At 32.9% G+C, this 27892-nt stretch overlaps 1 protein-coding gene across 4 annotated transcripts in view; it reads right to left on the bottom strand.

Moving 5' to 3' along the window:
- The window catches only part of Arl4 (ADP ribosylation factor-like 4), a 255791-nt gene that overhangs the window by 149483 nt on the left and 78416 nt on the right, over nucleotides 1-27892 (bottom strand). The window contains exon 2 of one of the 4 annotated variants that reach the window (XM_072526326.1): nucleotides 2933-2967. The exons of the other annotated variants lie outside the window; for them this stretch is intronic. The gene's annotated coding sequence lies outside the window, so the exon portion shown is untranslated. The remainder of the gene's footprint in view (nucleotides 1-2932; nucleotides 2968-27892) is intronic. 4 annotated transcript variants of the gene reach the window in all.

Consider the following 27892-nt stretch of genomic DNA (forward strand, 5'->3'; position numbering starts at 1 on the left):
TTTATATTATAATAATGTCTTTTTCTTCGTGTGCTTCATACTTTAAGGTCATTGGCGATCACCACGGATCATTTTACTCTGTAGCAGTTCTGAAGAGTTCTATGTTTGTTTTTCCACTAAACTGCTTTAAATTTTTCAACCAGGACGTGCGTCGTCTCCCCGGTCCTCTTTTTTCCTTCCACTTTCCCTTGTCTAACAAATCGCATAACTCATATTTTTCATTTCTTAGTATGTGACCAAAGTAGCTCATGTTTCTTTCCTTTATAGTATTGAGTAATTCTTTTTTCATCTTAATGTTTCAGTGTTTGTTACGTGTTGCGTCTATATTTTCCACATTATTCGATAACACCACATCTCTAAGTTTGCAAGTCTTTTTCAGTTGCGTCCGTAATTGTCCAGGCTTCAACTCCATATAAAAGGGTAGAGAATACGTAGCATCTCAATGCTCTAGTTCTAATTTCTATTCCCAGTTTTCCATTGCATAATACTGTTTTCATCTTATTGAAAATGATTCTGGCTATCTCAATTTTCTTCTTCTTCGCGCGACTAGGATTCCTCCTGTTTGTCTGCCTCTTATTCTGTTTCAGTCGTTGTTGACTGTATTATCTTTCCACCTTTTTGGCGGCCTTCCAACGGGTCTTCTGCTATACGGCTTGTTGTTTTTACAGATGTTCGCTAATCTATCTGGTTCCATTCGGTTTACATCTTCGTTCCAGTTTTTTTTCTTGTTTTTATCCACCTGTTAATATTTTGAATTTTGCATTGTTCGCGTATACTTCTGTTGGTTTGTCTGTCTCTTAATGATATGCCCGCTATTGATCTTAATACTTTCATTTCGATATTGTTGATTTGTTGTTTCGTCTTTCTTGTATCGGTCCTTGTCTCCGCTGCATATGTTAGGATTGGTCTTACTGGTGTCTTGTATACTTTCATTTTGCTTTCCATGGTCAGATATTTGTTTCTCCATATGGTTTCTCGGAGGCAACCACTTACTCTTGCCGCTTTTGATGCTTGCCTTGTGGTCTCTGTTCTTATATCCCTGTCACTAGTGATCTCTACTCCTAGGTAATTGAATTTCATTACTTGTTCTACAATTTTGCCGTCTATTACTAGTTTGCATCTACGCGGCTCTTTACTGATCACTATATATTTAGTTTTTTCTACTGATATTCTCATATTAAGTTTGTTTGCTGTGATATTGAAGGTGTGGAGCTGCCTTTGTAGGTTATCTTCGTTATCAGCAATTAGTACTGCATAGTCATAGTATCGTGATTTTATGCGCTCCCATGTGGTATCCGTGTCGTTTTCTTACTTCGTGAATTATTTGATTCATCACCATATTGAATAACAATGGGCTGAGAGAGTCTCCTTGGCGGATTCCTCCTTTTAGTTCTATGCATTCTGCTTCCCCTGTTGGCATTATAACTCTGGTCTTGTTGTTCTTGTTAATTTCATTAATTGTCCTTATTATCTTATGGTCTATTTGTTCAGCTTGTAATAAATTTAAGATGTCATTTCGCTTCACCCTGACAAAAGCACTTTTTAAATCTACAAAGCACATGTATGCTGGTTTTCCATATTCAATAGACTTCGCTATTATTTGTCTGATAATAAAAATTGCGTCTATTGTGCTGCGGTTCTTCCGGAAGCCTTGTTGTTCATCTGCTATGTTCGCTTTTTCCTCGATTTTATCTTTTATGACTGCCGTTAATGCCTCTATAATTTTCAGGATTTCTCGAGTCTCCCTTTTTAAGTATCGGTAGCAGGAGACTTTCCTTCCATTCCGCTGGTACTACTCCGGTATTTATTATATCGACGAATAATTTTAGGAGCCATTTGCGTAGTGTTGTTCCTCCATATTTTAGCAGTTCATTATTTATCTTATCAGGACCAGGTGCTTTTCTGTTTTTTAATTTTTTTATTCGTTCTTGTAGCTCTTCTTCTGATATTAGTACTCTATCGTGAGTTTCGTTAATGATTATTTCTCTGTTCTCTTCTTCTCCTTCTCCATATAATTTCGTGAAATGCTCAGTCCATTGTTCCTCCGTAATGTTAACTATGCGAACAAATTCACTCATTTCTGTTTTTTGTCTCCTTATCATCTCTATCTATCTCAATGCGTCGTTTTATTTCAAGGCTGCGGTCCCATTGTTCATTTAGCTCACATCCCAAGTAATTGCTAAGTACTTCGCTACCACATTTCTAAGTATTTTCGTAAAATTGAAATTACTTGTAAATTTTTAAATTGTAATGACAAAGAAATGTGTGAAATTTATGCTGTTGCTAACACAAGGTTTCTAGTTTTGGTTTTCCGGCCTTTGGATTTGTTTTTTATTATTGAAATTTCATTTCATTTCAATTTCAATGTATAATAGATATGATTAATGATTACTTCTCTTATTTGCCCCTGCCATTTTTTCTGTTCAGATTTGCATTTTAGATAAGACCTATCTACACTTGAGAGACTAAAGCTAGTCGAAACCCAAAACAAATTAGCTCCCAACGTTAGTTAGCTCGAATTACATTGTCACACATTGGCGAGCACCGTTTCTGATGGGTTGTTATATTGCTACAGGCTTATTCAGATGATGTAAATACAAAACAAATGATACTAATTAAAATAAGAAGAATTTTGTGCGTTTTAAGTAGTTTTACATTTCTGTATCATCAATGGTAAATGTCATTACGATCAAATTAGAAATAAAACGAAGATTGATTTCACACGAAAAAGTTATCTTTTCCACGTCATCGAAGTAAGGTCCTCCTCCATCTTTGCAAAACTTCGTCGTCAACCTTCATTTAGTAATACACTCATAAAATTTTGCAATCATCTTTATTATGTACATTTTACGAGGTTTTTATTACTCGTACGTATTATTATGGAAAACTATTTTTCTAATTATATAATAGTTAATCAATATAAAGCACTTACTTATCCATCTACTACGTTACATGAAGGAACCTCACCTGAAACAATAATACACTCATTAAAATATTATTTGCATATAATTTTACCTATTACTTATATTATACTTTTTTAGACAAAATTGGTTCAAATATTAGTTTATTTTATAAAAAAAAACGCAGCATATTTCATTGTTTATAGTCTGCCTATTGGATCTTTGCAAAGTATGTTATTATTTACGAATTATGTTTTGTATTACGTCTTTTTTCTACTCACAGAATCTAAAACCATAAAACTAAGCCGCTTGGACCCATATATCACAGAATATATCAAGAAAATACATAAATTTAACGAAGGATGGTGATTGATTAACCAGAGATAGATTAAAATATTGTAACTGAAAAGTGACAGCGAATATGTAGCTTATAAAATATACAACTAATGTTCGTATTATTTTTCGCATAATTTTCTCAAAAAAGCTGTTAACGACTGACAGCGAACTTACTATATCTGATCGTATGCTTTATATTATTTTTTAGTTCAATTTAGACCGACTATTTTGTTGTGACAAATATCACGCTCCTTTACTGCAAATCATAATACCATTAAAGACGAGAACGAAATCCTACTCACTGCCAAGCAAGATATACTAAAAAGATGGAAGGAATACTGCGAGAATCTAATGGTTAAGGCAGATGCACAAGTGTCACCAACAAACAAGATAGTTAGTTTTAACAATGAACCGTTTTTTTTTTCGACCTTATAGGGCGAAGGTCTAAAATTCTGAAATGTCTAAAGACATCTCAGTCCAGGACGCCGTCTGACTGACCTTAGTGCAGGATTCATTCTTCGTAGTCCCGACGATAGTAGTAGTAGTAGTAGTAAGCGAAGTATTTTAAAACGCCCTCTCCAAAGCTCCGGAACCAGAATGGCAACTGTAAGGCCGAGCAACATTCCGAAGCACTACCTTAACTTATCCACAGACTATCAGTATCAAGAAGACTCCCTGTCCATTTCCCCTGTTTCCTTCCTCCTTTTTTTTCCAAAAATTGGGCATTTTTGAGGAGAATCCCATTCCAGATAGCGCGTGGAAGACCCTCATCGCTCCTAAAACGGCATCACTTCCAGCTGGTCATTTCCTCCTTCCCAGCAGTCTGACTCACCTGTTCGCCTCTTATCAAAACGTATTCCCTATACCTTCTTACTCTAACTTACAACGTCTTTCTCTCTTACCTTTGTTGTTGGTAAAACCGTCTTTCTTCCTCTTCTTTCTTCTTGATTAGTGTACGGTTATAGTTGCGTACACAAGTTCAACCTGCTTTATTTTCAATCAGTTTCTCACATCATTTATCTGACTGTAACAAAATTCACACCAGTCTCTCCTTTCATTCAGTTCTTTTCTACTATTCATGTGTTGCACTCCAACAACGTATGTGTTACAGTGTCCGGGTGTCCGCAGTATAGACATTCACCCGTGTCAGCTTTTACAAATCTAGAGAGGTAGTTCCTAAAACACCCGTCTTCTGTGAGCACCTGCGTTAGGAAATAATCCAGTTGGCTTTGACCAATCCACCCAATCTCTTAGGTTCGAGATCAGCATCTTTGTCCACTGTGCCACATCCTCCGTGTTGTTCCATCCTTCTTGAGATCTTTTAATTGACATTTCCCTTTCTTGTCTTCTCTCGGCCATAGTAATCTCTCTTCTCTCACATAGCACTTTTTTTCACTACCAACACATGCAGAGAAACAAGGCCGCCGCAGACACAGTCCTGTAGGCGCATGCCACTCACAGCAGACTTGTTCTGTCTAGCCCACTCCAGACTGGTGTAAAGGACGATCTGCTGCACAACACCTTATAAGGCCCTTCTCCTTTCATATTTGTGTCTACTAATGTTGGTATTATCCTCCCTAGCGCAGTCGTACTATTCGCAGCCGTCAAGATCACTTCCCGCAAGTGCTCCCCCCCCCCAGTTTCCATTCTGGTGCAACGACACTCACAGGTACTTTACGTGTTTTTTGGGTGTTAAGAAACGCCCCCGCACATTGTAGTTCGACCTGTGTGGAATGCGAAATGGGTTGTGCCCCATAGTTCATAACCCTGTCATATGCCAGGTTCCATAGCGTCGGGTTGAAAACAGATCCCTGGGGATCCCCGGCCGTCACGTCGACGCTCGTGCCCTTGTCCACCATAATTCTTCTCTCGGACAGATATTCCGATATAACGTATGCGTCTCCTGAAGCGTTTTGAATATATTCCTAAAATTTAACAACAGCAGGGTCGCTCAGCGGTGTTCGTTCTGACCGTTTACTGGATCAACTTTAAATTAATTTCACTATACATATTACTAAAATTGTCTCTACATATAATAGACCAAGCGGTAGCTGTTTTAAAATAAGCACAACGGGGTGGAACATATATTAACGTAGTTGTTTGCATAAACCGCTTCAAACTATCACTATAAATCATAATTTTACTATGCGTGGGTTTTCAAAAGTGGGTTTCAGATTTTCTATTGTATATAAATATGAGAAAACACAAGTAAAAATACTGAATTTTGTTAATATATTATTTATTAAAAAGAAGTACTTTCCATCCACTCAAAACATACACCACCTGATCTATAGTAATAATAGTTGTATAGCCAAACTAATAACAAAATTTGTTTTATATTAGTTCCTGTTATGAAGCTTTTTTATTTCAAAATTTAAACCTAACCTAACCTTTTCAAATGTGCTACAGCACCTGATACTGACGACTTTAAATGTAAGTTGTGATCACTATTAATGACTTCTAATATAATTTAGATTCTAACTTTACTTAGCAAATGCATATCATCTTAAATTACCATTTGAATCCTTTCACATTACCATTTGATTAATATGCGTAAACATGAAAGAATGTAAAATTGACCAAAGAATTCTTCAAAATTACCAAAATTGAATTTATGTATCCATAATATGTGTACTGAACCTTAACAGGGTTAAATAATTTATGCTATTTTGTTTTACTCGTATTTGGTGACGGTCCCTAAACGGTTCGTTCACTTTTAGTCACGAGTTTTGAATTTCGCTTCGGCGGGGCTGTGTAATACCAGACAGACACTGAATATTAATTTATCGCGTTAATTTAGCTATTGTTTACAAGTCTTACATTTTTCCATTATCGTTTCGTGACAAAATTATTTTGTCTGAGTAGCATGTTTGTGGTGTACAAAATGTGGATGGAATCCCAAACCGAATATCTGACATCGAATATGACCGAATATTTGTTTGTTGAAAAAATGACGTACACTTATACTTTTTCCATTGTCAATTTGCCAAGCGTCGGCTTTTGAGGTTCTTTGATGTCGATGCCGACCATTGGCGTGGAAATTAAGAAAAGGGATCAGTTATCAAACGCATATTTCAAGAAAAATCATATAATTTTTATTAATTTTTACATAATTATATTCAGGAAAATTTCTCAATTTTTGGGCAGAAATTGTTTAAACAATTTTTTAAACAAATTCAAAATATCACCTTTTGTGCTCCAAAAAATATTTTTTAGGTTTTTGGGTGACTCTAAATAAGATCTATGTCATTTTTCTCAAAAGTTAATAGTTTTGGAGATATAAGCGATTTAAAATCCGAAAAATGCGATACCTAATATGCATTTTCGAGGCTTGAAAAATATGTAAATGAGTATTTTTGAGATTCAAGAGTATCTAAACTAAAGTATCAACATTGATTTTGGTGAGAAATCGGAGCAATATTTTCCGTAGCAGAAAAAGGTGATCTTTTGAATTTGAATTGTTTCCGGCAAAAATGTCCGGCACCCTTCAACCTTCGATTTGTTTAAACGGGGCATTTTTGAATAGGACTCTTCAAAGGACAGAATCAGTTTTTTTTTTCAAATGGGAGCGGGCTCACAACACCGAATAAATAACAAATTAATTCTTTCAAATTAAAGCTTGTTAATTTTAGTGATTTATAAGAATATTGGACTTATTATTTAGTTTTTACATAAACCATAATGTTGCAGTTTCGCAACGATATATAAATATTTATATAATATGAACAGACTTTTTTTTGTTAGTTTTGATTCTCCCCGTAGTATATTTAAACGAGATTTGCGTGTACAAGGGCACAGCAGTTTTAAGGGCTAAACATTCCAAGATGAGCCATCTGCGAGATAACGGCGATAAGGGCGAGTTCCATATGCCAGATAAGGATATGTGTTTTTGAAGTTAAGATCAGCGCGTTGAGACACTTCATTGCGGTCATGTAAGAGAGTCGAGTTTTGTCTCCCAAACGACAGACAAGTGTTATTTTGGTTTGAGGGTTGTGCACCTACCACAAAAACTTCGTCTTGTAAAAAAGGCGAGATTATTCCTGAATTTTCACCGAACCAGAGGGTTCGCAATCTCATCGTGGCTGAAATAATTTATGGGGTAAGCTACAATACACTATAATTTTGTTGCTGCATATATCAAGTACGTTTACTTGGTATATAGATGTCATAGTTGCTTCGAACTTTTTATCAGTTGTGCCGCGATCGCGATTGAACTTTATCGAGAACATTTCATCACCTTTATGTAGATTTGTATATTTTTCATATTGTAATAATTTCATTCTTTTGTTTTGTATGTATATCAGAGCTTTTACGTGATGAGTTTATTAATTGCATTTTAATTTTATTATTAATTTAATGTGTATTTTGTTACCGAGTATACTTTTGAGTTACCGAGTATACTTTTGAATTTATTGTATTAATATTTGTATTTGAATATATAATTTGAATCACGTTTAATATCAATTTTTTATATAACATATATATTCATATTTTTATTTCTTTTTTGTATAATATTATTTCTATCTATGGTTTTGTTTATGGTTTTCTTTTTGTGTGTCGTTTCTTATTGACTAATATTTAAGTTTGTATATATTCTTCTTTAGTTGTAATTGTGTGTGTTTATGTATATTTATGATTGCTTTTACTTCTTGTTAAAATAGAGTTTTATACAGTCCACTGGTTTTCATTTCTTTTCTTTTATTTTAATATACATACTCAATCCAAAAAGGGGGAAACCAGCGAGTTCTAGATTGAACAGAATATCTTCTCTCCCCCTTCAGGATGACCAAAATTGTTATATTGAGGTCATCGTATGTGCAGAACGCAACACATAATATTTTTTTACAATTATCTGTAAATAATGGCTCATTCTGTCAGAAAATTTTAAAACATTGTCTATCCAGCAATTAAGATAGTCAACTGAAATTTAATTTTTAAACACGGCCTACTGTTAATGCACAAACAGGGTGAATCTTCAATATTTTGCTTCGAGTTAGAGATATCTGAAAAAGTTATTTGGAAAAGATGTTCCAAATATTATTTTAACCCCACATAACAAAGTTTTATGTCAAAATTCGCACTTTTACTTTTTTCATTAATTGAAGAGCTTATTTCCAGTGTCTTAAATCCAAAATTTCGATTTTTTAAATTTTCTTTTTTTAAACTTTATAGATTTCTTCAAGTCTAGAATAAAGTTATATGTACCAAAACAACTTCTTATTTACCATTTAAAAGTGCATATGAAAATTGTAAAATTGTATAATTTGTATGTTAAATTTGTATGAAAATCTGTAATTTCATGGATTTCATTATATGGATGTAAGACACTTTGGAAATAAGCTCTTCAATTGTAGTCAGGATTCTAAAACGGACAGTTGGCTGTCCCGAGATGCATCTTTAGACAGCCAATTGTAGATTTAGGATCGAGATTACAAATAATACTGAAAAACTAAAATTGCGAATTTTGTCATGAAATTTGGTATGTGCGTTTACAATAAGTGGAACAACTTTTCCAAATAAGTTTTTCCGATTTCTCTAACGCGAAGCAAAATATCGAAAATTTACCCTGTTTGTGGATTCGGAGTAAGCCGCGTTTAAAATTTAAATTTCAGATGACTATCTTAAAAAAATGTGCACTAACAACATGTATGACTGTGCAAAATGTCAAATCTGTATGTATTTTAGTAGCTGATATATAGAGTTGTCTTCATCTTAAATGCGACACACTGTATAATAATGAATACTAGTGTTCAAGATGCATCGCGATAGCTGTAAAGAAATTAATTAGAAGGACTGAAAAGAATCGTCAGTGTGCCTGTAAAATTGTAAACTGTTCGCTGAATAACGTCTTTTGCAGCAGTGTCAATCCTACCCAATTTTTTATTTGGTCGCTTTCGTTTTAAGGAATGATCTGTAACTGTGCCTAATTTAATAATTGTATATATCGTCTTATACCCGATTTTTTTAATACATGAATTCTCGAAACAATTGCATTATCAGCCATCCCAATATTTTCTTTTTTCAAACACTCATACATATTTAAAACTATTCTTTGGGATTGTACGTGCAAATCTTTATTTTTTAATTCAGAGCTGTCATTAACATAATTGTCATTATTTATTGATAACACAGAAGTTGATGCATCTTAAAAAATGCCATCCTAGAAAAATATAATATTACTTATAACTTATATTACCTATACCTTATAAGCCTCCGCCTCTGCAATAGGAAATATTTTAGGGTATCGCATAGCCAGACAACAGGTGTTCATTAGAATTTATGGCTTTGCGCTTCGCGCTGTTGCCATAATGCATGAGTTTAAAATTAGTGAATATAACCTTAATACCATTATTAATATATCTGCAATTTTTCATGTTTCCAGGTAAGGTATAAAATCAATGAAATTTGGAAAAAAATAATACAATTCTTGAAACCGTTTTTGAGAACTTGGATTCTTAAAAGTTGTCTGATTTCTTAAAAGTCGATCATTATATCTATAAAAGTATTACCGCTAAATTCACCAACAGGGCAACGTCGAACGTTCAAATTCTCTCCAGACTACAATGTTGCCAATATTCGAAAATTACTTAGAATATAAGTAATATATACAAAGTTCACGGTTGCTTTAATTCATTAGTGAAGAGTCCATGTAAATATTAGTACCTAGTTAATTAATTTATATATATATTTTTGAGAATAAGTTCATATTATTTTTTAAGAGTGTCGTTCGTTGACTAGCAATTGAATAATAACGAATAGAGAATAGAGAATATTTTTTAAATATAACCTTAGGAATTTTAGGAAATATGTCTGACAACCTTGATTTGAAAGGCGGTCTCTTTGATACCAGAATAAGACATGTTTATGTTGGAAAATTATTAGTGGATGTACTATACTATATAATTCCAAAAAGTCCCTTTTCTAATATTATAGCTCAGGATTATATTGCGGAAAAATTTTTAACACAATTTTTGTTAAATACGGTTTTCCAGCAGCTATAAACTTAAAATTCAGATTTTTGTAAAAATAAAAAATTTCGTTTTGTAGCTTATCAGCTAGTAAAAGTGTGTCCTTGTACAACTCTTCCAATAAATTCAAATTTTGACATCTATATGTAATAAAGGCGTAAATCGTGTTAGTTACACCATTTATAACTCAAGATAAATTTTTTGGATTCATCTCAGCCAGAATAGCAGAATAACCATTAAAATACCGTAAAAGTTTACGAAAAAAAAAAATCTTGACCTTGGGGGTATTTTTCTAGGAGTTGGTAATACTGCAACAACTGTCGAATAAATTTCAACATAGCAAGTAAGGCGAAGCGGTTCCTGATAATCTGGATGTGCTTTTTACTAACGCTCTTGGTTAACGTACTAACGTGGTTGTTGCTGTAACCGCATATTCCATAAATATGGGGAATGGATTATGCGGAAGGCCACTGATAGATGGAATGGCGGTGTCACCACCGATGGAAGAAAACTCTCCAAAGAAGCCCTGAAATCAGTGTAGGTAATAAAATTAGATCGGTCACATGCCTAGTCTTTACAGTTTTTCTATATGGATCGGAATGTTGAACCCTCTAGGAAATCGACAAACACAGCATATATCCGTTCGAGATCTTCTTCTGGAGACGTATGCTGATACGTTACACTTTTAGAATTGCAAGATTGATAGAAGAACAAGAAAAATTTAGGAATATCGGCACGAAAACTTATGATAACACGATACCTGTCTCAGGTTTGCGCATAATACGACTTCAAAATGATACGTCGCTCATCTTTAGCACGACCCAAGCAACAAGTTTGTGGGGATACAGTGGTTCTTCCACCGAAAACACATAAAAACGAGCAAAATCGAGATAAATTCCAACGAAAAAAATAAATTGCTGAGTTAAACGATATGAAAAATCATGGTTTCACGTAGACGCAAAGGACACCTATATAACAATGGAAGATGTAAAAAGATTAGATCAAACTGACATGGAATGATTCAAACAACCTCAAAAATAAAAAAATGTGGTTATGCAAGTACTGTAGTTTAATATTGTTACTTTTATGCACTATAGATAGTCATTTGTACCGTAGTTGGAGGGATAACCAGCCTGTTCTCTTGGCTGATACACTTCCACACCCTGTCCTTTTTCATTTTTTTGAAAATATCTCATCTGGACTAATTTTTGGAATATTCTCAGATGCCTGGTTTTGTCTATCATTTTGATTTATGTGTTTATTGTTGATTTGTTGAGTGTATAATGTAGTGTCGAACTCTTAATACTATTTTTTATCTGTCTGTTGTTAAATTACCCTTTTTATCCATAAGCTGCAAAGTTTCTTTTCTACTTGTCGCCATTTTCGTCTCATTACCTTCATGTTCCTGTTTTACTCTATAAGATGTACAATTTTTTCGAGATTAAATTTCCTAATATCTGTCGCACAGCTTTAGATATATTTTTATTAAATGCTCTTATGAGTTGCGAGTTAATGTCCCTATCACTTTGTAACTGCCTTCTTTCTATTACTTTGAGTTGTATTCCTAAAGTAATGTTTTTTTTTGAGTAAAGCATATGACAATATAACCCCAAAATATTCATTCGATTGACATTCCAATAAAGCGTCAAAAATGCTTCTGGAGATAGCAGTCGAAATAAGGACATGGGACATTGTCTAATGCGTTTTTGAAGATTTTCAAAACACGTTTTGAGGTCAGAACGGATAGAGTTTATTATTAGAGTATATAAATTTATCAGTTGATAACAATTTACTAAAAGTTCTGGTAACCAAACTGCTATTCATTTTACTGCATAAACACAAAGCTTTTCTTGTATTTGATGGACCCGTACATTTTAAGAATTATTTAATAGTCAAATCAGTCGTCTGATGGAATGTATTTCAATGGTTTAGCTAAATCAATATCAACCATTGTAAATAAATGCCATTATTCAAATATCGCTAAGCAACATAGTTTTTCTTAACTTTTTATTACAATACTACATTTAAACTGAAAAATAATTCTACGGCAGCATTGTTTCAGGAGTAATACTGTACATAATAACATTATTCAACAGATACGCTGTCAATTTTCATATTAACCTAGATATCCAATGAATTTTTTTTAGATCCAACAATCTTGTCTCAATATCGATTTTTTCCTCTACTTAGTGGTCAAACAAGATTGATTTTATCGAGAAAAGTGGAATAGTAGAAAAGTAGACAATGAAAACGTAACAGTGATTTAATGAATGCATTTGTTGGTTTTGCGTGACGAGTTAGTCCGTTAATGGCCGAGATACCCAACGGTCAGCATCCGAAGCATCCAATTGTTTTTTTAAAAAGATGGAAACTGTAAACGACTTGTCAACTGAAATAAATCAGGTTAGAGAAGTGTGCGGTGTTAATTGTAACGATAAAATTACCGCAATGCTGATGACTGTACTGGTTACTATGTCGAGTTTACAGTGTAAATAAAAATATGTAAAAAATTATAATAAACTTTCCAATGATTAATAGAATATACACAAAAAAAGTCGGTTATCCTAAGATTAGTTAGGAAAAATACAATCGTCTGGTCTTCCTACGAGTTTACATCATCTATAAATAGCCCATATATCGATTCATTTTAAAAAAATAAAGGTTTCTATAATGCTAATATAGCATTATTGTATCGCATTTTCGACCTTTTGGTTTTTTGCAGTACATGGTTTCCAGCGGCCAATCTCTTTGTTCTATCTTCCATCTTTATGTTTCGTTATGTCCAGGCGTTCTTTATTAAATTTTAGAACTGCATTCGACAGCTTTTGGTTTTACCCCACATCCATTCATTTTTCTTTATTTTATCTCTATTTTATCATTCTTATTCTTCTATTTTTGTCTGGTGTGATTACTTTTATCCGTTATGATTGCTTGTCCTAAGACAAAATATTCTTGATCATGTTCTACATTTGTTAACATTTGTATATTAATGTCCGACATGTCGTCTGATTCTTCACCTTTATTCTTTTTAATAAGCAAAATGCCCGTTTAATCTTCGGTATCTTCTAAAAAATCATTTCAACATTTTTTAGGTCGCCCAATGGTTCTTCGACCTATTGGCGATTTCTTACTATTCTGTTTTGCGCCATTTTATCAATATGGTTATTTCAATCTATTCTTCATTTTTGTACATATGTGTTAACTGAAACGATTTTGCACTGTCTTCGAATGTCTTCACTTCTTTCTTAATAGTGTCACGTCCGTTGTTTCCAAGTAGGTATACTGCGCCGATTGGCGAATTTTGCCATGTAAAATCCCATAAGAAATCACTAAGGTTCATTTTGCTGATTTTTGCTCGTTTTATGGTGGTGGTTGAACGGCTCATGGGATCGCAATGTATGAGAGGTACATTTTATAAAAATCCTTTATAAACGGTTTATAATTAAAAAGACTCTTTCGGGCTATATAACAGAACGTTTTCGGACTAACAAGTCCATCATGAGTGCATTTGCCAGGTTTACATGTGGGTAAATATGTGGGTTTTGATTAGTATCTACTAATTTTATTTTGGAAATGACACGGAATGAAACGTAGGAATATGTAACAGTGGTTTATTCTAGACTAGATTCTATTCTAGATTCTTATAAAAAATCAACAGATCACTCAAAAGTCTAACAGGCAAAAAAATGAAAAATAAAAATCTATGAAATAAGGAATTTCAAGGACAACTTAAACCTTTTAGAATCTGGTACTATCTCAAATGACGTCCCTTTTTATCTGTGGCTTCTTATCAGACATCGTATGTAAGCCAAATCTAAATTTTCCCATTCTTCCGTTAAAGAATTTGGGGCTATTAAAGACACGGGCTCTTATGCGTCTTTCTAGATAGTCCCAAAAATGCTAAATTGGGTTTAGGTCTGGGCTGACTGCTGGTCAATCGAGAACTTGAATAACAAACTCTTGAAGATACTGCATTGTTATTTTAGCAACGTGCGGGCGATTGTTGTCTTAAATAAGAACGAAATTGTCTGTAATAATTGGAACAAACAGCAAGAAAATTTGAAATCGCTCTCTCATATATACCGCAAACTGTGACCTGCAAATCAAATGCCTCCCCATATCATAATCGAGCCACCTCTAAAATTTTCTGTCTGCTCTTATGTTACATTGAGCAAATCGCTGGCCGGCGCTTCTGAAAATGAGAAGAATACGTCTGTCGAATCCTATAAAGTGCAAATTTAGACTCATTGCTAAAAGACTATTAGGGGCCCGAAAGGGGCTTTTTAATTATATACCTTTTATAAAGGGTTTTTAAATAAAACTTTTGTGATTTATAGTATACACCCAACTACAGGAATTTAATTTTCCTTGTGAATTTTAAATATTGAAGGTTTAAGGGGTAGAGGGTGGATATTCAAAGAGGCCTTAGACATGTAGCATCAAAACGACTTATAGTACAAGGGTGTATGATGGCTCATTAAAGAAGAGAAGGCGAGAGGTACAATAATGTAGAAAAATCAAACATGGCGATGGTCCATAAAGGCCTTAGGTATATAGTGCCTAAATGTCTTAACATACAGGGATGGGCGAGGTGACATATGATAGGAATTAACGAATAGAATTGAATGATATAGAAAAAGCCAATATAACATCATACCACAAAGACGTTAGATGCGTATCTTCACGCCCATCGTTTCGATCGTAACGCGTTAGGTATCACGTGATAAGAGTAATGAATACAATATGATGAAATAGAAAAAGTAAACAGGCTGGCCAAAAGGGTTGTGCCAAGAGGGCATTACATTCACATTACCTAACCGGTTTAACGTGTGCAAGGTGTCACGTGATAGGATTTTTGTCGCGTATTCGCGATTTCAAGGTGTTGCGTTTGTCAAATTATTTTTATGTGTCGTTGTCTTCTTCGTGTCTGCCATCTGGCTCTTCTTAGTCATCTTTACTAATTCTTCATTTTTTCCTACTGTCTACCTTCTTCTTTCCTATCTGTTATCTGTAATTTCTGAGTCGACTTCATCAACAAATGGTGTCTACGGGAGATGGCGGGACGTCTAACACGGTCAACTGGAGCTTGGTGGGGCTGAGGGGAGTCTAAAATTGCCAAAAGGGGCCTAATACACTTATATGTTAATGTATAATGGCACAGAAAAACCGGCCCGATACAGGCGTCCGATGAATGCTCACTACTCTACACAGATCGCCGCTAAATCAAGTCTATGACAATCTAGTAATAAAGAAAAAGAATTAAATGTTTATTCGATAATATTCACTAATAAACATAGGGCTTCAATCTGATCAACAATTTTTTCGTTTTGTTAACCTACAAAAAACATAAAATATACTCAATGACATTAGAAGTGTTACACCTAGAAGGAATAAATTACCACCATGTAAGCGATTTTGACAGGGGCAGAATTATTACGTATAGAGATATGGGTTTATCGTATCGCGAAATAGGCCGTCGCCTTAATTGTACGACAATGACGGTTATGCGTGTCTGTCGTGTGTGGACAAACGAAGGTAGAGGAACACGAAGAAGACCTACTGGTCAACCGAGGCGTACCACAGAGCTTCAAGATAGGCGCTTTAGATTACTTGCTCTACGAGACCGTTTTGCTACTACGCGTCAAATTGCTGACCAATGGTTTGGAGTAGTAGGTAGACCTGTTAGTATGTGTACACTATATCGTCGCATTCGAGCCTTTGGACTGGTTTCATTCCGCCCACGACTAGTGTTTCCTTTGACTGCGTATCACTGTTATCAACGTTTGAATTGGTGCAGAGAACGGCAGCATTGGGTGGCAGAATGGCGTAATGTAGCATTCAGCGATGAATCAAGATTCTGTTTAGGAATGCATGATGGTCGTAGGATGGTAAGACGCCGCCGTGGAGAGCGACGAGATATCGGGTTTGCTGTTGAGAGACATGTACACAGGACAGTTGGAGTAATGGTTTGGGGGGCTATTGTCTATGGTAGCCGATTACCACTTGTGTTTATTCGAGGCAATATGGCAGCTGCGCGTTATGTTGATGACATCTTACAAACCACTTTACTGCCTTATCTCGACGGCCGTCGAGACGACTTTTTTCAGCAAGACAACGCGCGTCCCTATATTGCTCGTCAAACTATGGACTTTCTCTAAGAAGCTGGCGTTAATGTTTTGCCGTGGCCACCCCGTGCTCCGGATTTAAATCCTATCGAACATGTATGGAATATGATGGGAATGAGACTGTCCACTTTGCACCATCCTCCACAGACTCTGGCACAGGTAATACATGAAGTTCAAGTTGCTTGGAACGAGGTGCCACAAGCAGACATCGATCATCTAATTTTGTCAATGCCTAGACGTATACAGGAGTGTATTCAGCTACGGGGTCATTCTTGATGTAAATCTACCATGTTGCCAAAAAATTAAGTTCAAGAATATTATTCCTTCTGTGTGTAACACTTCTAATGTCACTGAGTATATATATAGGCATAGAAGCATAAGGTATAAGGTATAGGTATGTTGATTGCGAGTTGCAATCAACATACCTAATATACATAATATATTTCATCTAATTTGGTACTTTTATTAAATTTATATTTTAAATGTATTAAAACATGTCTGAAATGGTATTGTAGCTCTCACTGTCCAAAAAAATTCTTATCAACAAAGTTTAAAATGTATTACCACATACTAGGTAACGTTGGAGAGAAAACAACGAAAAGACGCAGCAATGTGATTATCACATATGTGATAATCATATACACATATACATACTAAAAACATGAAATATCCAACTTGTTGTAGATGAAATATAGTATGCAACTCGCCATCATATGAGATTGGAACCCTATGTTAAGCAGTGTAATTCAGCGAATAAACATTTATTCGAGGTGGTTTTATATAGTTTTGTTGTTAATATGTTTATTTCGTTTCTCCTTAAATATTTTATATCAATCTGACAGCAAAATTATCAGTGCGTTCAGTTACAATGTCATGAGGATTTATTGAACAAATAATACGTTGTTTCAAGTTTTTCCACATCTGTTATTAGATTATAGATTCTCGATTAGAATACGATGTTCGTTTATGGCAACTCTTATGGGTTAAAAGTTGAAAATTTATTAATATTCATTTCCTTTGTTGAGGAGTGTATGTACAACTAACCACTGAAGACAAAATTTTAAACATGCGGCAGATAAATAACTGAAAATCTATTTTTAAACTTGATTACCTCTTATTTATGAAAATGGAGTATAACTAAATGACGACAGGTGGAATAATACTTCATTTTCTCTATATTTTTATATGGGTCAAGAGTTACGCGACCTTGAAAACTTGTCTGAAAAGGAAACCAATATTTTCTTTTAATATATGTACAACGATTTAGAAGCAATGAACAACGAACACGTTTATTTAATATTGAAAAGTAAGCTTAAGGTAAATACTGTAATAGATAGAACATGTTATTATGGTTTCAAAATTTGAAGTAACGGTTTCACCTAACAACCAGCATTAATCAGATTGACTCAAAGTATCTTACTTATCTATAATCATTACGTATATTGTAAAGAATAAAGATCTACTTCGTCTGAGACCTTCCTCTATTAAATAGGAATTACTTACTTGAACTACTTAAAATAAATATAGGTACGAGAACTTCAACCTCTCACATCTATAATAAAGAAAGGCAACTTCAGATATTCTCATGCTAATAATAATTGAAGAAAAAACATTGTCGCGTGTGCTACTTAATAATATGTAAATTACTAGAGTAAACTCTCCACACTTGATCATTTCTTGGACGTTAATGGTTTATTCATAGGCTATTATTAGTTCTATTAACAAGTATTATCGTAGATAGCGGTTTTTATAGTATTCATTTTATTGCAAGTAATGTGCCAAGTAGTCTATGGTAATTGTAATTACTATTTTTAAAAAGATTATTAGCGAGAATATTTTTAGCGACTTTAAATTTTCAATTAAAGTAGTCCTATTATCAAAACCATAATGTATATTTATGAATACACCATGTCCCATAATTAACTGGATATTAGTTAAATGACGGTATCTAATAAAAGCATAAACTGTTTGGACAAAAGTGGATTAGATTAGCAAAGTGTTACACTCGTTTTTGTTCTCCATGGTTTTCGCGTATATATATATATATATATATATATATATATATATATATATATATATATATATATATATATATATATAATAATAATAATAATAGAGTTTATTCATAACAAAAAAAAATGTGTAAAATAGTATAAAATTTAAAAATATAACATTTATTTGAAATTTCAGCTCATTAATACCTGTTCATTAATTCATGCAATTTATATCTATTACCATGGATCCATTGTTTTAATTCTTTTTTAATTTTTTTATAGTTGTGTATTGTTTTGATGATAGATGGTAGGCAATTGAAAATTTTTGATCCCAAAAAATCAATGCAACGTTAGCCAATGGATTTTTCTTTTTTTGGTATTAATATCGTTAAATTTCTATTTCTAGTTTGATATGTATAGTGGGTACAATTTAGAAATAATTTCTCACTGTGTAAATATAATAACGATTTGTAGAAGTACAACTGGTTTAAATCCATGAAATGAGTGTCTGTAAATAATTTGTCCACTGAAGATCTTATACCCCTTCTATATATTATTCTAATGATCCAATTTTGTATAACGTTCAGATTTTTAAGGTGAGCATTGTAGGCTCCACCCCATCCAATAATCCCATAGGCTAATTGTGATTGTACTAGAGAATAGTATAAAATCTTCAAGAGGTGAACATCCAGGAAGTCGCCAAGATATTTGAATTTTGGGAGTAAACCTCTTATTTTTTGGACTACATATTTGATATGATGATCCCATTTTAGGTGTCTGTCTATTACAATACCAAGGTACTTAATGTTTTCTGCTTCTGGAATTGTTGTATCTTTGTCAATTTCAAGTTGGTTGAAGTTTGGTAACCCAATGGTGTATGACGAAAACGGCAAGTATTTAGTTTTTTCAATATTTAATGTTAACTGGTTATGTTGAAACCATTTTTTTATTTTTACAAAGTCCATTTCGACATTTCTATTTAACTTTTTCCAATTATGATTGCTATAAAAAACGGCTGTATCGTCAGTGAAACTTATAATCTGGCCTGAAGGTCTGTACTTTAAGTAATGTGTTTATATAAATAGTAAATAAAAGCGGCCCCAACACCGTTCCTTGCGGGAATCCGTAAGTCACAGTTCTGGTCATGCTGATTTTACAATCTCTCTAACAATTTGAAGGCCACACCTCTAATGCCGTAATTTCTTAGTTTATGTAACAATATTTTGTGGTTTACAGTATCAAATTCTATAAGGCCCGTTTACACGGGTAGAGTAATGATGCAAGTACTTGGTAGAGTAGAGTAACTCTACCCGTAAAAACGCTCAGCGCAGTAGAGTAGCAAGTAGAGTGCATAGTACGTGGTAGAGTAGAGTGACTAGCAACATGTGGCAAAGTAACTCTACTCTACTACCACCACCACCACCAAAATATCCACTCGCCTGCGCACTCTACCCATGGAACGCGGTCAATTCTGGTAGAGTAGAGTAGGTAGGAGAGTGCATAGGGACGCTGTCATTCCGTCTGGAGTTGTTTTGTATAAATAGTGAAACTGAAGTTCACCGAAGAGGAACTTCATTTCACTTTCCCTTTAAAACTTGTAGAGATGTATGGCGAATACCAGTGTTTATGGAATTTAGGTAGTGTACCCTACAGAAATAAAAGTATGAGGCAAGCTGCGGAGGATGAAATCGTCGAAAGAATGGCAAAAGGGGGTTTTGGAGTAAACGAGCTCAAGCAAAAAATTAAGAATATAAGGTGCACTTATAATCAAGAGTGTTTAAAAATACAAAAATAAAAAAAATGGGGTTCAGGTTCAGCCGATGTATACGTTCCGAACGTGAAATGGTTCATTCCTATGGAAGCAATCATGAAAGGTGCAAAAAGAAACAAGAAAACTGAAGGCTCACGGGCAAGTTACAGGTTTTTATTACTTGTTAATAAAAAATACAATAAGAAAAAAAAAATGTATTCTTATCAAGATAAAAGAGCTGAGGCCCCGTGTGTATTCCTTCTTTTAAGCCACTCTCTCATCCACTCTTTTCTTTGTTACAAAGCGACCTCAGTTACAAATGCATTTGCAACAGTAGCTAAACAATTTTGAATCAATTTTCTTTTTCTTGAATTCATTTTGTACTAAACAAACACCTACTCCACAGTATACTAGCATAAGTACTATACTTGTAACTCTCCTCGTGTGAACGGTATCAAGCCATTTTTGCTAGAGTAGCGAGTAGAGTCGACTCTACTCGCTACTCTACTCTCCTCACAACTCTACTCGTGTAAACAAGTCTTTAGAAAGATCGACAAATATTCATAAAGCAGCTTTTTTATTATCTAAAAAATTGTAAATATTTTTTATCAATTTACCAATTGCATCTTCTGTAGACCTTCCACCTCTAAAGCCATATTGACTTTCAGATAATATATTATGTTTCTTTAAAAAATTATTTAGACAAGATTTTATAATTTTTTCGATTGTACTGAGATTCGAAGTCAAGCTTATTGGTCTATAGTTTCCAAGTACAATCTCCACCTTTAAAAAGAGGTTTAACGATACCTGTTCTTAATACATTCGGAAATATACCTAATCTGAAACAGTTATTGATTATATAAGTCAATGGTTTAGCAATTTGTTCCGAAACTTCTTTTAACATTTCTGATCTGAGAGTATCTATAGCTGGTCATTTATTATTTTTTAGTGTATGTATAGTTTTTATGTCTTCATCTTTATTGGTTGGAAATAAATATATGCTATTTTTTACATACTCAATCTCTTCAACATAATTGAGAGGTGTATCAATTTTCTCAGCATATTTTTTCCCAAGTCACTGAAATAGTTATTAAATAGATCTGCAATTTTCCCATGATCTGTTATTAAATTATCATCTGTCTTTATCTGCTCAATTTCTGTTTTAACTTCTGTTCCCCCACACAATTTATTGACACATGTCCAAAGAGCCATTGAAGTGTAAGTATTTTTATCAATTAAGTCATTAAAATATTTCTTTTTTGCTTTTGTTAATAATCTGCTGAGATAATTTTTGGATAATTTATTTTCATTACTGATATTCATGTCATTGGGGTGTTTCTTAGATTTTTTATACAAATTATTTTTTTCCTCAATAGCTTTTAATAATTCTAGATTGGTTGAAGGTATTTTATTTTTTGATTTTTTCAAATTTGTACTTCCTTAGTTGTTATGTCAATATTTCGTTGTAGTGTATTAATAAACTCCTCAGTTGTATAATGTATGTTTGTGGAATTATAAACAGAGATCCAATTTTCGCCTTTTAAATTTAGCTTTAACTCTGTATGTAATCAGTATATTTTTTGAACATTGTGTTATTTTGTTTATAGGTGGTACTAACTGAAAAGTTGAAATTTTCTAATATTAATGCAATGGGACTATGATCAGTTATTTTGTAGTTAAAAATGTAAGAGCTAAGTTTGTGTTTACGTTTTTGTGAATTTTCAATAAATAAATAATCAAGGCACGTTTTACTTTGACGTCCTGTGATATGATACATATCCATACATGTTAAGTAAGTTTTTATACTCCGATACATAGTCATCATCAACTAATAAGTCGATATTAATATCTCTGCAAAACTATTAATGTCCGACCTCTTTGTATGGCGTAAATAATTGTTAAGACATGAATTAAATACCTTTGGACATGAGCTTGGTGATCTGTATGTAGAAACGATTTTAATATTTTTATTTTTTCAGTAGATGTTTAATTCGATTGCTGTCATTTCACAGATCTTAATAATGTTGTATTTATAGTTTAGATTGTTTTTTAGATATACAATAACACCATCATTTCTGTTAAAGTTTCCTCTACTATATGAATTCGTATTCCTGTAATTGAAATATATTGCAATCAAGGAGCTGTAAAGTTTTCATTAACATAATAATTTCCAAATAAGATATAAATGAATTTAAAAAAGGATAAATTCGTAAGTTTTTTTTGGACACTTCGGATATTCATATGCAGTATTTGTAAAGACAAATTACTGTTTTTACTGAAATGATTGAATTCTACTATTGTATTATATATAACCAACATTAAATTATTAATAAATGTTGTTACGCTCAAAATAAGGTTAGTCTCTTTTTTTTTTGTAAAAACATCGTGAAAATCACCCCCCAATTAGCAGCCCAAATAATATTAATCGTTATCGCTTTACAAGTTACCTTATTTTTGTACTGTTTATATGATCTGTAACTTTGACCGGTTTAAAGTGCTTATTTTTGAAAAAAAATTGGCTTTAAAGTAAGAGAAAAATTTCTGAAATTTTCTAAATAACTTAAAAAGTATTAGTGATACGAAAAATCTTAAAGAGTAAAAAAATATAGGTTCTGCTTTTCTGAACATTTTGTTTTATTCGTTTTCATTGGTTAAGATATTGCTGTTCCAAAGTTTGCATACACTCGTGATTAGTGACTCATTCAAGCCCTTTTAACTATAACCCTTTTAAAAGTAAGCGTTTAAACAAAAGTTAATTTAAATAATCGTATTTCCCTTAAAAAAATGTTTTTTTACTGGAGTCTATACTGGAGCATTTTAGCAGTAAAGAAATCTAAATCTAATGTCACTATGTAATTAAATAATTCCAAATTACTTGAATTTAAATTTAATTAATTTTTATAAGGGGTCGTTTTCACCGCTGAAAATTAAAAAGCAATCAACGGCACAAGTTCAATTTTGAAGTGGAGGGTTTTTCGTGATGACACAAAAAATTACAGGGTATCGCTGTATTTCACGTTCATTTACTGGCTTACAATAGATTATCAAGAAAAGTCCTAAATAAAAAATAAGGACAGGACAGAAATCTAAAAGGACGACTACAGAAAATAAACTGAGACGAGACATGCATGATCGCCAATATTATAGGCTCAATTTGGGCTGAAAGCGATTGAAATAACAAATATTTTTACATGTATCTAAAAGAATTAAAGACAAATAAGAATAAAAAATTACTGAAAACAACGCATAGATTAACAAACTAAAAGAATTATATTTTTGTATAACTATTTCAGTAAAAACTACTTTTAATATTAAATCACACCAAAGTATCACACGTTCGTATTGCTACTTTATATTCCTCATAAATAAACAATTAATTTAAATAATTGTGTAGACCAGATGGCAATAACTTCATTAAATATTATAATGTATTACACAACGCTAAAATATTCCCATATTTCTACTAATTTTGAGATTAAGTGAGAAATCTTTACAGAATTAGATTTTTAGAACGTTTTTTGAAATATTTAAGACCCGTTAAGATTAAATTGTAACAAGACTGGTGGAAATTCCCGCATACTAATGCTGAATTTATTTAAAAAAGAAAAATAAATTTTCTGTTACAGACATCTTGAAATAATTTTAATATTTTAATAATTATTGTACAGGGTTTTTTAGAAATATTTATAAGGACATGTTAAATATTATAGTACCAACGTATAATTAGTATCGGCGAATAATTGTAAAAATCATTATATTCAAACTCAAATTTAGGATATTCTTCCCGAAAAAATCAGCATTCTGGAATTAAGCATTATCACTGTTTTATCATCATCATTAGCTCGGCAATCCTTTTTGGGTTTTGGTCTGTTCAAGAATTCCTTCCCATTCTAATCTATTTCGCGCTTTGCTTTTAAATTTTTTTATTTTTAAAACTGCGAGATTTTGTTATATTTATTCATTATATCTCAGCTTTGATTTTCCTCTTGTTCTATCTATATCCTACTAACATTTGTCTGATTATTTTGGTTGATATTTTAACTTCTTCCATCCTTTATTCTACATGTCCCATTCACCGCAGTAGACACATTTTTTAATGTTACGTTCTTCGGATCCTGATATGTTTTTTTATTCAAAATTATATCTTTTTCGCCAGAAGCCATTTTCTTGTAAGCGTTTGTAGATGCATCTTAAGATTTTTCTTTAAAATTGGCTCTCCTCACTTTTACTAAGAGTTTAACTTTCATGTTCATAAGTGAGGTCCGGTGCTTAATTAAACTATGGTAGCTTTTATTCGCGACGAATATTCATCTCCTCGATTATCGTTCTTCGAATATTTACTGTCGAGTCTTTTTTATTTTCTGAGATGTGATATTGAATAGTATGCATGACAAGGTATCTATCTACCTCTCGTAGTCAATTTTTCACATCTATTGATTCCGTTATTTCATTTTGTACATGGATTTTATTTACCACCTTTAGTGTTTCTTTCACAAGAATATTAGTAGTGCGCGTATTTTAAAATCTGTCATCGATTGATGTTATATTCATTTTTATTTCGAGGGTATGTTGTAGAACAAGTATTTGATCTACTGTTGAGTTTTGCCTACAGAAACGACATAGGTGTTTGCTAAATATTTTCGGCGTATGGTCTTAATCTTTCACGTCTGGTAGTTTTAACGCTCAAACTGTTCTTGTCTTTTATGTAACGATACAATTATACCATTATTCCATTCATCAGGCTTGTTCACTGATATATTTACTGTTAACTCATATTGCATTCAGTAATTAGTCTACCTTAGTAGTCTAGTCTAGTAGTAGTCAAGTAGTCTAGTATTAGTCTTTCCTTAATCGCTCAGATGGTGTTTGGTCAGATCCCGCTGTCTTATTATTCTTTAATTTGTCAACTATTTCTCTAATCTCCACCACTGTTAAGACGTTTTTCTCTACATTTGCTTGATCCAATGGTATTTCAAGGTTCGCCTCGTTTCTACCTCCGTCAAGTTTGTCCTTAAAATATCGGACGGACTATTTATTCATTGTTTCATGCAGTTTTGTTAAGATTGTTGCAGTTTCGCAACGATATATAAACATTTATATAATATTAACAGACTTTGTGATAGTTTTGATTCTCCCCGTATATCAAGATTCCATGTACAAGGGTGCATCTGGGTTAAAAACTACATGTTACGAGACGGGCAATCTGCAAAATGACACAGATGTGTATTTGAGATAAGCGATGCATCTACAAAATCGGAGTCGAGTTTTATCTCTCAAAACACCACACACATGTGTATGGGCGTTTGGGTAAAAGGTACCTAAGACACTTGGCATCGGTCCTTTGACCGAGGAAGTCGGTTTATGCAGAAAAGTTGCAATATGAATTTTGTGGTTCCTGGTGTACGTCGATGAAGACGTCGTTGGTAATAGCGGTTGGTGCTATGATTTATGGGGTAAAGTAAAAATTATACTATTTGTTGCCAAAATTACATTTCTGCATATATCAAGTACGTTTACTTGGTATATAGATGTCATATTTGCTTGGAACTTTTTATCAGTTGTGCCGCGATCGCGATTGAACTTTATTGAGAACATTTTATTACCTTTACGTAGATTTGTAAATTTTTTATATTGTAATAATAATTTCATTATTTTGTTTTGTATGTATATCACAGCTTTTACGTGATGAGTTTAGTAATTGCATTAATTTTATTATTAATTTAATGTGTATTTTGGATATTGTTTTGGATTGCATTTTGTGTGTCTTTATTAACAAGGCTGATTCATTTTACCACCGATTATTTATATGTATCGATGTTTTTATTTTACCAGTTCTGAGATTTTAGTCTTTTGAGTGATTGTCGCCTGTACACTTTTCTTATGTAAATTTATTCTTGGCTACAAATAAATATTGATTTTAGCATATTTGTCACGTCGCAATAATTTGTGGCTCTTTATAGTTTTATTATATTTTAACGTATGTATACTTATCTTTGCCTTTAATTTATTTCAAATAGAGTTTATACAGTCCTTTGGCTTTTATTTTTTCTATTTTAATATACATACCTAATGCGAAAGGGGGAAACCAGCGAGTTCTGGATTGAACAGAATATCTTCTCTCTCTTTCTGATGACCCAATTGTTATATTGAGGTCATCGTATGTGCAGAACGCAACATAATGGTCCTTCGAGCCGGATTTTCTTCTTCTTTTTCTGTTTTTTTGTGTGTTTAGGGTTCTCTGATAGTAGATACCTTTTTTCCATGTTCTTTTTCATGTCCAGTTGCGGTTTCCTTGTGGTAGGAGCCTTGTCGGTTATGACAACCAGTTAATATGTCGTTGTTTACGGTTTCCTTATGGTAGGGACCTTATCAATTATGATAACTATTTTATTTGTCTTGCTCACGGGTTCCTTATGGTAGGAGCCTAGTTGGTTGTGATAACTATTTGTTGGGGTATTTCTTTTATTTGTAAAGATACCCAGTCGTCTGCCGAAAGACGATACCTAGTCTGTTGAAAGACTATTTCTTTGTCGAGGTTCTCTTATGCTAGAGACCTTATTGCGGTTATCACAACCATAGTATAGTCGGGTATTTCTTTTATCTGAAAAGTTACCCAGTCTGCCGAAAGACATTTGACTTTTTACGTTGTACAAGGTTTATTCATTTTACCACGGATTAAGTATATTATTATATGTGCGCATATTTTTCACTCGTTAACGTTTAATACCAATTTATGCTTTATTTCTAATCATACTCAACCATAGCAATCGAAATCTTAAATTTCTTTGTTGTTAATGTATGTGTTCTTAAAACCTATTCATCAACATCTTTGTTTTGGTTTGTAAATGGTTATCTTTTTGGTGTTGTTTCATATTAACTAATATTTAAGTTTGTACTATATTCTTCTTCTTTTAAGTAATATATCCTTCTTAGTTATAATTGTATATTGGGTTATGTATATTTATGTTTAATTTCACCTCTTTTTAAAATAGAGTTTTATACAGTCCACTGGCTTTCATTTCTTTTCTTTTATTTCAATATACATACCCAATCCGAAAGGGGAAAACCAGCGAGTTCTAGATTGAACAGAGTATCTTCTCTCCCCCTTCAGGATGACCCCAATTGTTATATTGAGGTCATCGTATGTGCAGAACGCAACAAAGATATATGCCCTATCTCTACACACATCATTGCTGTCGGTTGGAATTCTTTTCTACTTTTGTTTTCTACTAGAATTTTCTTACCTGCTTCTTTTTCTCTCTCTGTTTTCTTTCTTCTGCTTTACTTAGTTCCTGTAATTTTCGAAGTTTTCTGTTCATATTTTCCGTCTTCTTTTTCTGGTTCCTCTTCAGCTTTCCCGATTCCGTGTCTCTGCGTCATCCACACGTAGTCGTTTTCCTTTCACCATTATCTGACATTCCTTGTCAAAAAAAAACTTAATAAGAAAACAAAACTTTACACTTAAAGTTAAATACCAAAATATTCGATAAGTTTTGTTTTTTTACTTCGTGTGTATTTTTTTATATTTAATTTTTGTAATAAAACGATCATTATGAACATTATATTACTTTTATGAAGCATCATTTACATTAATATATAATATACATATATATATATATATATATATATATATATATATATATATATTATATAATAATTCTTGGATAATACATTAAAAGTTTACTATTCTTGTTTATCCATCATGTATATCCTTGAACTAAAAGAAACCAAACTTATATAACTGACGATTTATAAAATATTTTCAGCTTATCGACAGAAAAATGGATACTAATACACATAAAATCACTCTGAAACTTTC

Source organism: Diabrotica undecimpunctata, chromosome 3 (assembly GCF_040954645.1).
Source record: "Diabrotica undecimpunctata isolate CICGRU chromosome 3, icDiaUnde3, whole genome shotgun sequence".
NCBI classification, from domain to species: Eukaryota; Metazoa; Arthropoda; class Insecta; order Coleoptera; family Chrysomelidae; genus Diabrotica; species Diabrotica undecimpunctata.